This window comes from Eutrema salsugineum, unplaced genomic scaffold (genome assembly GCF_000478725.1).
Source record: "Eutrema salsugineum unplaced genomic scaffold, Eutsalg1_0 scaffold_24, whole genome shotgun sequence".
Taxonomy (NCBI): domain Eukaryota; kingdom Viridiplantae; phylum Streptophyta; class Magnoliopsida; order Brassicales; family Brassicaceae; genus Eutrema; species Eutrema salsugineum.
This window is the reverse complement of record NW_006256797.1, coordinates 1,416,526-1,429,742: the sequence shown is the minus strand read 5'-3', so window position 1 is coordinate 1,429,742 and position 13,217 is coordinate 1,416,526. Positions and strand designations below refer to the sequence as shown.

At 39.9% G+C, this 13,217-nt stretch overlaps 1 non-coding gene across 1 annotated transcript; it reads left to right on the top strand.

Annotated features, from left to right (window-relative positions):
* The first annotated feature begins 2,057 nt into the window (after nt 1–2,057).
* Nucleotides 2,058–2,163, top strand: LOC112086063. The gene has a single exon (XR_002899287.1). It is a non-coding gene; the product is annotated as a small nucleolar RNA R71 (small nucleolar RNA).
* The last annotated feature ends 11,054 nt before the right edge of the window (nt 2,164–13,217 follow it).

Genomic DNA, 13,217 nt, shown 5'->3' with positions numbered 1-13,217 from the left:
TCTCTAGAAAACCTATCATTACTCCCTGCAAGATGCAACCTATATGATGCAACTAGACTCGATCCTAAAAAATGTGAATGCAATCTAGAATGAACATTTTTTTTTTGTGAAAATTTTCTGATTTTATATGCATTTAGATGCAACTACATGAGACTCAAGACTCAAAGTGGAAAATAAGATCAAAGAAAACATGATTAGTAACACACTAAACTCCTCCCCCACACTTAAATAACACAGTCCTCTGTGTTATAAAAGCATAAGAGAGAAGTGAAAGGCAAAAGCAAGAAAAATGCAAAATGAAAAATTAAGAACTAGATGCATATGTACAATAAGTTTGGAGAGTTACCAGACTTGTTCATGATGGAATGGAGGCATTGGACATGGAGGAGGATGCTGGTGCTTTGAACCCTCTGCTTGGACTCAAGTCTCTCAAGCGTCCCTTTTTGTTCATGCTCGTTCAGGGACCCCTCTGCCTAGCCATGCCGAGGCTTCTATACCGAGGTGGACAAGTGTCTGTGTAAGTGGCAAGGGCACCTCGGTATTAGCTCAAGAACACCTCGGCTTTGGCTCTCCAAGGCTTCTCACAGCACTTTGTTCCGTGAAGATCAAACATGAGACCTCGGTAATGATCATCTCGAGGTGCTTGGCCGAGGTCTCAGGTTCACTGCTCCTTTGAATCATAAGGCCGCCACCTTTAAGCTCCTCTCTGCACTTGTTCCTTCAAACCATTGAGCAAGAACGCTTTCTAGAACCTGAGATCACTTAGAAAACCCATCAAAACGTTCTGAAAATACTAAAGAAAAGATTAAAAAGACTATATACAAGGATAAGCTTGGGGTGTCTCCCAAGAGCACTTTGTTTAAAGTCACTAAGTTTGACTTTGTAAAACCTTTCTTAATGAGGGAGAGGAGGAGCTTTGATGCTCCTTGTCATGTCCATGAATTCAAGCATGAGGTCCTTGTTCATCAGCTCTTGGACACCACCAGATCCCTTGTCTATGAGTTCTTGTGTGAGGATAGCTCTGACTTTGGCAAATGGTCTTGATCTTCCATTGCCTTTAACTCTGTATTCCACAGCTCCACCATCAAACTTCCATGGAGTGAGAGTTAAGACTTGAGAAGAAGACCCAAGAGTGAATGGTTTAATGCGTTTTGGGCTATTGTCTTTGTACTCTGAACCATTGCCTTTATTGTTGCTGATCTCTTTCTCACCTGGTGTAGGAGGTGGAGATTCCAAGCAATCCTCATCATCACTAAAGAACTTCTCACCATCAATGAACTCAAGATCAAGCTCTCTTTGGTGTTCTTTCTTTTTCTCACAAGCAGAAAAAGGCTGATCCTTCTCTTTCATTCCACAAGTCCACATACGTCATCTCAAAGTTTTGAAACTCATCACAGAGACTTAGAGACACATAAGCTGGCGGTTCAATAGCTTTTTCTTCTTTCTGAAGCTGTTGTTCGGCCTTCTCTTCAGCAGTAATCTGAACATTGTCTCTAGAAGCTCCATGGATGTCTTTTATAGCGAAAACTTCAGTTCCAAGGGTCACCTCTCCACTGATTTGCTCAATGTCCTCATTGTCTTGTGAAGAAAGACCTCTAAGAGCAATGTCTTCTTGTGGACTAAAGAGTACACGTTCTATCTCCTTTACAGGAGCTTCATGATCTTTGCTCTCCATGTGATTCACTTGAGAGGTTAAACTCTCTATTTTGTTGTGGAGATCATTGTATGAACGCTTTACTCTTGTTGTGAGCTCATCTTGTCCCTTCAGAAGTTGTTGGAACATGCTGTTCAGCTCCATTTCTTGAGTCTTTGAAGCAGCTTGCCCTTGTGGAACAGACTCTTGCTGAAAACGAAGCTCCACCTCAGTTTTACCATCTTGACAATCTTCAGTATCAAGCTTTTTGTATCTTTCATTGCTCTTGGCCAAATTCTCAACAAGTAGCTCTCCTTGTTCTATGGTAAGAGTTGCAAAACGCCCATTGCTAGCTGTATCCAATGTCCATTTATGCTCTATTTCAACTCCCCAATAGAAGATACTAAGGATAGCTTCTTGTTGGAACCCATGATGGGGACAATCTCTAGTGTAGCCTTTAAGTCTCTCCCATGCTTCATCAAAGGTCTCATGGATTCTTTGTTTGAAGCCCAAGATGTCTTTCCTAGCTTGGATAGTCCTTTGTATTGGATAAAACCTTTGGAGAAAGATCAACTTGCAATCATCCCAAGAATTTACCAAGTGGGATGGTTGTTCTCTCCCATTTGCTTGCCTTTTCTCCAAGTGAAAATGGGAACAAGATCAGCTTGATACTGTCGTGGGGCACTCCTCCAGTCCTAAATGTCTCACACAACCTCTCAAAGCAATCCAAATGATCATATGGATTCTCCATGCCTGACCCCAAGAACTTAGTTTCTTGAATCAACCTAACCAAGCTTGCTTTGATCTCATAGGCCGCAGCTTCAATTGGAGGAGGATGGATTCCATACCTCTTTCCATGAGAACAAGGAGTGTCACAGCTTCCAACTGTTGGCGTTTTCTTTGGAGCTTGGGTCAGTGCTGGAGGCAGTGCTTGAAGTCGTGGCTGTTGTTGAGGTTTTGGGACTGGAATAATGCTCTTGTGGACGTCCATCTCCAACAGCTCAATAGGACGTGTCTTTCCATTTCTCTTCTTGTGAATTTGGTACCTTTCAAAGCTCAAGAGAATCAAGGAAGACAAGTTAGTACCAATGAAAAAGAGAAAATTGATCATCTCAAAGAGATGCATGCTCTTAGTTATATACATTAATGGTGAAAATAAAAGCTTAGTAAAACAAAAGAAAACAATGACTTGATCTCAAGAAGATCCAAAGTTCTAATGCTAGAATGAACTCTCCAATTGGCAACGGCACCAAATTGATAGCAGGAATTTTTCAATCCTTGATCAATTCCTCAACTACTCATGTCATTGTAGCACTTGAGGTATCAATCCAAATGGAGAGATTCTAGACACTAGAACTATGAGGAGTTATCTTAATTCAAGTCTAACAAGCAGATAAGTTGGTAACAAGGTGATCTAAAACATAAAACAAACAAAAAACAAGCAGTAATTTAAGAATAAGCAACAAGACAACAAAACAAAGACTCAGATTCAAAACAAAGAGAAAGCTAAACCTCTAGATGTGATCATTGATTAGGGTGCTTTAGAGATTTATTCATGATGCTAAGAACAATAATGCAATGCAAGTTACTCTTTAGTCTAGACTTCAAAAGCAGATTAATTCATTCCCATGACAATAATCTCTTTGTAAATCACTTAATCAAGATTAATTCACCTTAAGCAAGATCAAGCAATCAACAAGCATAAAGTATCAAGTCTAATAATGACCAAACGGTTTCTATTTCAAAGAGACCGATCTTACACAGAAAGCAGCAACAAGCAATCACATGATCTCAAAACCAATTAACTTAGAACTCAAATCTAGACTAATCCTCTCATGAAGGCACTAATCTCTACACTAATCCACTTTCAAACCAAATCATCATTTGTGAAATATGAATCAGTGAGCATTAAGAAACAGTTCTAATATGTCATTCATGCATTTAACAAATCATTCTCATGATGAAAAAGGCATAAACCCTTAGCTTAGCTCATTCAGACATTTCATCAAACACCTTGTGGGTGGAGAAATGACTAAGGTCTAGATCAGAGTGATGTGCAAAGATCTAGCATTCAGAGCAGCTAACTAAGGAAAGGAGATGAGAATCTAGAACCTAAACATCATAAACCGATCATCTAAGCACCCTAATCTACACACCTAGAAGCTTAAAAGATAACTACTCACTAATCATGATTAACACACCATTTCCTTTGCAAGAGGTGATGTTAATCATGATTAGAAGTTGAGATCAGATGATGAAATGATAAGAAACAGCTTTAAGATAATGAAATCTCTTAGATATCTCTTAATCACCTCGGTTTTACACAGATAAGGAAAGAGAAACCAAAGAGAAACTAAGATAAAGGATAAGATAATGGATAACTAGGGTTTTAGTCTCTAAAAACTATTTATATAAAAGGGTGTGGGCCGGGTCAGCCCAGGACAAACTGGGTACTGACCCGCCCTTTCTGGGTTGCTGGAGCCACCCCTCGCCATCTGAAGAAGTCTCACACCGAGGGCCATACACCAGGGGGTCATGTGCTGGGTTGAAACTTTGATGAACACTTGAAGAACATGCATGAGACTTGGCCTTTGATCCGGTTAAAGCTTTGAAACGTGAAGAGGGTTTGTTTGTAATCTGGGTTGGAGAGATGAGGACCTCGGCATAACATGCCGAGGGGCTTGGTACCCGAGGTTTGTGTAACATAGGAGCTCGGCATAACATGCTGAAGGGTTTACGCCAAGGTCTGCTTCAACACTTAGTCGTTTTGGGATCATTTTGGTGATCAAGGGAGCCTTGGTGTTGAAATACCGAAGTCCTACCTCGAGGTATAGTCCCAAGGCTTCGTAAACATGCCTCCTCGGCATACATGCCGAGGTATTCACGCCGAGGTAGGACACAACACTTAGCTTACAGTCGCATCTCTTAAAACCCGAATTGACCAGCTTCTCTTCTGTTCAGTGTAACTTTCCGCTCATAACTCCAAATGTCCTAAAACCAGTTCCATGAGAAAGATAACTCATTCAGCTCAATCTTTGGTGAAGAAACTATCGGCGCTTGGGAAGTGGAAGGCTTCCTGGAGGGCTCATCTTCGCAGTGCATTTACACGATCAGAGAGAGGCGTCTAGACATGTGTCCATTCCGGAAACGTTAACTTCTTGCTCATAGATCCGAATTGATTGATCTTGGACGTTCTGGAACGAGGACTCAAATATCTCTGCTTCTCATGAAGGCCTCGTAAACCGAATCGGCCTGGAATTGCGCCGTCCTTCGCATTATTCGGAGCTCATCGGGTCGGTCCAAGACGGCAGCGAGACAGGGGTTTCTTCCGACGAGCTCAACTTTCTGCTCACGCGTCCGAATTCCATTATTCCACTTTCTATGGAACCATGATCCAATCGTCTCCAACTTTGATGAAGCCCCCGACAGCTGAATAGGACCGGAAGGTTCCCCGGACAGGCGATCATTCAGGAGTATCGGATTGCTCCGGAATGGATGCGAGAGAGGTCTGTCTTCCGATTACCATATCTTTCAGCTCCGTGGTCCAAATGCTTTGATTCTAACTGTTCGGAACTATTGACTCAATTATCTCCAACTTTTATGAAGACTTTGACAGCTGGATCGGCCGGCAAAACCTTCCGGTAACGTGATTTCCGAGATGTATCTGCACTCGAGATTTTTGGCCGAGAAACTTAACTGCGGGAAGGATTTTGGCCGAGAACCTTCGACCTTCAGTACACCATTTTGCCGAGAAACCCAAAATTGCTCCTTTTCACCATTTTTGATCATTCCAACTCCATTTCTTCATCTGAATTACATCCTCCACTCCAAATTGGCTCCAAAAGCACCTGTTTAACACTCCAAAACATGCAAAACTCTCTTGGACCTAATGTAATCTCCTAAGTCCTAAAACAATGCCTAAAAACCTAAAATGTATGCAAATAAACATGATTTGGACTAAAATATGTACACTAAATGATGAAATTTATGAATATATCAAAAAGAAAGCGGTTTGGGGTCTGCTGTTTAAAGAAAGAAAAGCTCTTGTGTTTTGAAAAGAAAAGTCTAGCCTCTAAGTAAAAAGAAAAGAAAAGAAGCCAAAAGGTTCAAGTGTTTGAAAAGAAAAGAAAAGAGGCTAGACAGTGTTCTGTGGGAAAGAGCCAAGTGGAAGATTCAGACCCCAATGCCTGAGTTTAAAGATGAAAAGATGAGTCCCCTGGTGAGAAAAAGAATGAGAGTGAAGTGAGGTGTGGGTTGATGAGGCAATGAATGCTTTGAGAGAGGAGTAGCTAGGATGTGATCTTCATGGGAGTAGAGTTAAGGTAAAAGACCAATTTGGGGCATTGGGTAAATGGGATTCTGCTCTTGTATGCACCAGTTGCCTTTTACCTTTAGCATTCTGTTAAAATTTATTCCTTCTTGAGTGATCCCTTGAGCTGCATTGAAACCATAAGCATTGAATGAGATCATCTTTGTCTCATAACCTTGTCCCAAGACAAGTGAGTTCATATGATTTGCATAAGCATGATTCACATGAGCTTTAATGAATGTCAAAAGGTTGGAACTATGGCTGTTTGTGAAAACTTAAGCTTGAGCTTGATTCATTTATTGATGAGTATGGCTAAAGTTATTTTAATTGTCTTGTTCGCACTGCATCTTAGAATTAGCAACTAGGACAGTGAGCCTTGAATTCTTTTAGTGATACACTCTCTCATTAAGGAATATGAACTCCCAATGCATCCAACCTCTTTCTCTCATTTGCTCTTTTTGCTTGAGGACAAGCAAAGGACAATTGTGGGGGAGTTGATATATTCATAATTTTTATTACTTAGGATTGCATTTTTGGTCCAAATATTGAGTCTCATGCATACATTTAGGTAGTTTTCAATGTTTTTGTCCTTATAGTTGGTTTAGGATAGGAAATGCATTAGGTCCTATAGAGTCTTGCATTTTGGAGTGTTAACATGTTATTTGGAGCAAAAAGGGAGCATTTGGGACAGAAGCTGTTGAGAGACCCTCGTGTGAATGCATCAGAACCGGACAAGGTAATAGAAGACGACAATCCCTCTACTTCATCACCTGGAACGGAGCTCTTTCATTACGATCCAGCCTTTGATGCCTTCATCAAGATTCAAGAAGGATGAGTCTAGTTTCCGGAACGCCTGAGATTGTCCAATTTGGAGCTGTGTACTGAAAGTTATGGCGATCAGAAGGAATACCTGTCTCGCAGCCGCTAAAGGACCAAACGACGCGCCTCAGGAAACCGGTGGAACGAAGCCCTTGCCGACGTCTGCTGGACTCGGATCCTTCATCAAAGTTGTAGCTGACGGAGCCATATGGCTCGTGGAGTTGACAGACCGAGGTTCGGATCACTGAGCTAGAAGTTATAGATGTTTTGGTTTAAGCGGCATGCATTCCTATCCACCAGAATGTACCTCGACAGTTTGGTTGATATTCTCAACCTGGAGCGCCGAAATATTATCGACCAGAATGTCGAGGTGAAGCATGTCGATATATTCTCAGCCAGTCTCGCCGAAATAATATCGACCAAACTATCGAGCAGGTGTTTGGTCGATATTTTTGTTAAGAGAAGCTTTGTAACCTATCGACCAGAATATCGCCATAGAGCACGTCGATATTTCTCTCGATCCAGTCCGAATTTTAAGACTTTAGTGGGCCAATATCCTGTTTCTTAAGGGTTGGCCCAATAAGAAAACCCTTAGAATAAATAGTTTTGAGACATTAATGATTAGGTTAAGCTTTATTCCTTTTGTTTTCTTTGCCTCTTTTGTGAAAGAACTCCTTAGAAGAGAAATATCTACTTTGGTGAGTTTGAATCAAGAGAGAATCAAGGATCTTTGAGTGTTTAAAGCTGTTTCTTATCATTATCTATCTGATCCATCTTCATTTTCACACTTCTAACACATCTTGCAAAGGATTTAGTGTGCTGATCATGATTAGTGAGTACTCCCCATATTAAGGTCTTAGATATGTAGATTAGGGTGCTTATGTGCTAGATTAGTGAGCTTAGGGATTAGATCATTCATATTCCATTCTCTACAACCTGCTCTCTAGGCTAGATCCTTGCACATCACTTGTGATCTAGATTCTGGGCATTTCATGCACCAAAAGTGTTTGAAGAAATGCCTGAACCAAGGTTGTTAGAGGTTTAAGTATTTCTCATCATGGGAATGATTGTTTATATGCTTAAATGACAGATTAAACTGGTTCTTAATGCTTGTTAATTCATGTTTCACTAATGATGATTAGGTTAGAAACTGTTTTAACATAGAAGTTAATGCCTTCATGAGAGGATTAGCTTAGTTAATGATGTTTAAGTTGAATGGTTTGCTTGATCACATGATTCATTAGCTCATTAGTTTAGTAGTTAAGGCACCCTAATCCACTATCATGTCTAAGACATTTATCATCATCATACATACATTCTCATCTCATTTAGTCTATTTACTTGCTTGTTTAAGTTGATCATTAGCTTTAATTCTTGTTTTAAGCTTGTTTAGTGGAAGTAACATCAAAACCTCACTCATTTGGCTTGAATTAAGAACTGATCCTGCATCTTAGTGTCTACACATGATGAATTGATACCCTTTGTACTGCAAAGTGACAAAAGGGATTGATAACCCCTCATTTAGAGCCTTGAAACTCCAGTTATCATATATGATGATCAAATGCTTTTGACACCCCATGGTTTAGGCATATAGCAAATTACCTAGCTGCAGACATCGAACCTCCACATTTCTTTGGCTACAAAAAAAAAAAGATTCTTAAGGGAAATCCGGCACTATTTCTGAGAACCTTATCTCTATAGGGGATGTGTAGATGGTTTATTCAGAAGGTGTATCGCCGAAGAAGAAATGGAAGGAATACTGTTCGGATGCCATAGTTCAGCATATGCAGGACATTTCACAACCTACAAAACAGTTTCCAAAGTCCTTCAAGCAGGATTTTGGTGGCCTACTATGTTCAAATACACTCACGCCTACATCTCACATTGTGATTCATGCCAACGAATGGGAAATTTCAGTAAGAGGAACGAGATGCCTCAAAACTTCATTCTCGAAGTTGAAATCTTTGATGTATGGGGGATTGATTTCATGGGACCTTTCCCAACTTCTTTTGGAAACCAATGCATCTTAGTAGCGGTAGACTATGTCTCTAAATGGGTAGAAGCTGTTGCCAGTCCTACTAATGATGCAAAAGTGGTTATAAAGCTGTTTAAATCAATCATTTCCCTCGCTTTGGAATTCCTTGGATTGTGATAAGCGATGGAGGATCCCATTTCATCAACAAAGTTTTCGAAAATCTGCTAAAAAAGAATGGAGTCACGCATAAAGTTGCATCTCCATATCACCCTCAGACAAGTGGACAAGTGGAAATCTCTAACAGAGACAACCGACGTAAATCGCAAGGACTGGTCTGAAAAAATTGACAATGCACTTTGGGCCTATCAGACAGCATACAAAACTCCTTTAGGGACCACACCGTTCAATCTTGTGTACGGGAAATCATGTCATCTTCCTGTAGAGCTGGAGTACAAAGCACAATGGGCTATTAAGGAGATGAACATGAAATTTAAGGCAGCTGGAGAAAGAAGAATGCTTCAAATGCACTAGTTAGAAGAAATCCGCCATAAAGCCTGCAAAAATTTTAAGATATACAAGGAGAAGACGAAGGCATATGACGACAAAAGGATTATACATCGGTGTTTTGCTCCAAATGACAGAGTTCTTCTTTTCAATTCTCGTCTTAAGCTTTTTCCACGAAAGCTACAATCAAGATGGTCTGGCTCCTTCACAGTAAAGGAAGTCAAACCATATGGAGCACTCATTCTTTGGGGAAAGAAGGGAGATATATTTGTCGTTAACGGACAGCGTGTCAAACCATACCTCGCAGAAGAAGAAGGAAGGGAAGAAATGCTCTTGGCAGATCCACCAGGCTAAAGCATGATCAAAGTCAAGCTAATGACTTTAAGCAAGCGCTTAGTAGGAGGCAACCCACTTGGTATTTTACTTATTCCCTTTGATTTGCATTTTCTATTTTTGTTCCTTTGTTTTTGTCTTCTGTTATTTCAGGTTTTTAAGCGAAGAACAAATAAAAGGTGAACATAAATCACGAACCAAAAAACACATCAAGAGCCGCGGAATATCACCAGGTAAGTACACCAAAATATTCCAAATTTCAATCCATAATTATCCCGTCTTCTCAAAGGCTTCTCACACTGGGGGCAGTGTGATTTAAGTCTGGGGGAGGATATTCATCATTTAATAAAAAATTTTGGTTTATTTTGAGTTTGTGTTTCATAAAAGATTTTTCATAAAAAGTTTTCAAAATAGGAATGCCGAAAACAAAACCATGTGCTTCTAGACTTTACATGATGGTCTCTTTTTGTGGTTAGTACTAGACTAGGCGGTAGGTAGAATACTCGCACTACGAACTCTTACCAGAGGATTTCTATTCATGAAGATCTTTTTTGCCAGGATATACTAGCTCATTTTACTTGAACTTAATCCTGACATCTAACTTTCTCATCATTGGTTTTAGCAGGCATCATGATACACATCTAGGACATCTTCACCTTATTGTTACCACTCTCTGTTGTCCTAGATGGCCTGTTTTTAGTTGGCACCACACCCTTTACCCAAACCTTTATGTTCAAAACTCATACATCCTCTCTTTAATTTGTATCGATAGATATGTGCAAAAACGCCGGAGAAGGAGGAATAACATAGTTTTCAGTCACTCAAGAGAAACCAAAAGCCTAAAGAGTCTAGGATATCCGAAATCATTTGGATAAGGCTACAAGTATTGATTGGTGGATCATTGGTTTTAAAACCTGGACAAAAATCTAAGTCTGGGGGAGTTATGAGGAGAGACCTTGAAGGAAGAGATCAGAAATCTTAAGGCAAGAGGAATGTGAGTGGAAACTATGGATATCAACAGCTCTATCCTCTCTTGCTGTTTTGCATAATGTATTGTCTTTCCAGAAAAGGTAACCCTAAACACTAAGAACCTCACCCTGAAAGAGCCATTTTGAATACCTAGCCTTGATTGCTTTACTAAAGTCCTTTTGATGAGAACAACTTGAACTTTTGAATGAATGTTAAGAGCTAGTTGACTGGAAGATAGTGTTAAGTGTCTAGACTTCCGCATGACGGATCAACAGACTAGTTATGCCTGTATTCTGGTGAGAATTTTCTAGACTATACCTGACTTGAGCATAATGATTGATTTTAGTGTAGAAGCATGGTCACTGAGATACTGTGTAGTTCCTGCATTTTTCAAACCTCTTTCCTAACTTCGAAATTTGTTTGGGGGCAAACAAAGGTCTAATTCTGGGGGAGTTGATAAACCTGATTTTGACCATTTTTATGGATCACTTTCAATATCTTATTTTTAATATCTTATGCAGGTGTTTTCACTCAGTTTTAAAGGTTTTTAAGTGATTTCCTTGTTTTAGAATCTCAAAAGAGTTTTCAGAATATTTTGACAAAAGTATGCACTTGGAAGCAAAAAGCACAACTTTGGATAAATTCAGACCGTCAGAAGTTTAGAAACAAATGGAAGCCTTCCCACCGTCTGACCATCCCCAACTTTCAACACAAGATAGAGGAGACAACCAGATTTCTAATCCAAGTGGAATAAAAGCAATCCAACAGTTAGATCTCTAGATATGGTCGATGCACTTAAGGTGAATCAACACAGTCAGAAGCTCTCCGGGGGCCAAAACATCATCCAGGGGGGGGGGGGGTGGGTGCAAAATTTTAGACTGCGGGGAGCTTATTTCCGAGCCTGAGAAGTCCTTTTTAAAGCCCAATTTATTCCCTTCATTATTCCTGCAAGCCATAGGCATTCTCGAGGACTCAAGACACTATATAAACCCCTTTTAAGTCATTTAGAAGGGTTGCCACATTTTGCCAAGGAACCCTAGAGAGAGAGACTCGCCGTGAAGAGGAGCCACCGAGAGGGGCACCATCGGTCCTCCTGCTTCAATCTGTTCTTTGTTTCTAACCTTTGTCTACTTCAATTCTCTGCAATTCTAAGTACTTTTGTGATGTTTAACTCAGCTATGTCTGAGTAATCTCCAAGTTGGGTTTTAATGGATTTTTCAGAGGGAATTTCATGTCTTCATCATATGCTTTGTTCGATTTAGGGTTTATAATCTTCTAGGTGTCCTTCGTTCATTCTTGTTCGCTATGCTGTTTCTGTTGCTAACAGCTTAGAAATTGATCTCAGCAATTGGAGCCATGAGAATGTTGTATCAAATTATCAGACATAGAAGTGATCGAGCGAAATCGCTATAGGAGATGAAAACTACCTATAGAGAATCGTGAGCGAGGAAAATTCTGTTTTTAATGCATGATCTTATTCTCGGCATGAGAGTGAGAGTTAATTGCCGAGATGAGTGATTTGTTGATTAGGGTGGTGAGAGTTGGCTAATCATACATGCGCCTATTCGAGTTCGGGATCCTCACTAGATGATTACCTTTATCAATTTGTTTGACTTTTGATCAGTTCATGAACCCCTCCGAAAACCCTTTAGACCCAGCGCTTAGTTCTCATTGCTTTAAAACCTTTTCATTTCATTTGCATTTAGATTTAGTGACATCAAAACCAAACCCCCCCCCCCCCCATTTTGCTTGTTCTACTACACTTAAGTTTTGATTGATTCGTACTGAAAGCTCAAAATCTATATGGTTCGACCCCTAAGTACTACAGCGTACATCTGTGGTCTTGCAGATATTTAGGGTTATAAATTTAAAACGTGAAGTTAGAAGTAACCCTTGATTCTTTTAGCGTCAGTGAAAGACTTGGTTCAAAAGCTTGGTGTAAGAGAGTCCGAGATTGGTAATGGGACTAGGGTTGGTGTGAACGAGTTGATGGGTGAGATCCAAAATGTGAAAGAAGATGTTTTACAGTGTAAAACCGAGCTCTGCCAATTCAAAATCAAGAGCATTGTGGTGCTTGTTCTTTTTTTTTTTGTGTTTTAGCTCTTGTTATCATTTACCACATCATGTCCCACAAAGTTGGTGGAAACACACTTCTATTTGGCTACAGGTGATTGTATTTGGTAGACAAGACTTGGTTTGGCTTTTCTTTGTACTCTTCTTTGTCTGTGATGTAAGATTGAATGTAGTTTGTGTTTTCAAATGACATAACATGACTTTAAATTGATTTTGTTTTGGCTCTCCTTCTCTCTTTCTCACTTGTACTCTTGTAATTGATAACTGAATTTAAACTTAAATTTTGTCTAAAACAGTTTAAAATTAGCCCCGAAAACATGTCAAAACATGCCATAAAATCACAAAAGAGATATCATTCAGTCAAAGATAGCTGAAACATGCAAAACAAAAAAAAAACCGAGAGTCTAGCTAAAATCAAGAGTGTAAGATAGCTGAAACAGCACAGAATTGTCTTTTTAATCCCGAGAAAAACAACTAGGTAGAGAAGCCAAATTCTCCTTGTGATGCTTGAGAAGCTCCACCTTGTGATGATGGAGGACACCTTGTCCTGTTATGACCTTGTTTTTTGCAGTTTGAGCATGTACCAATACACCCATGTCTTG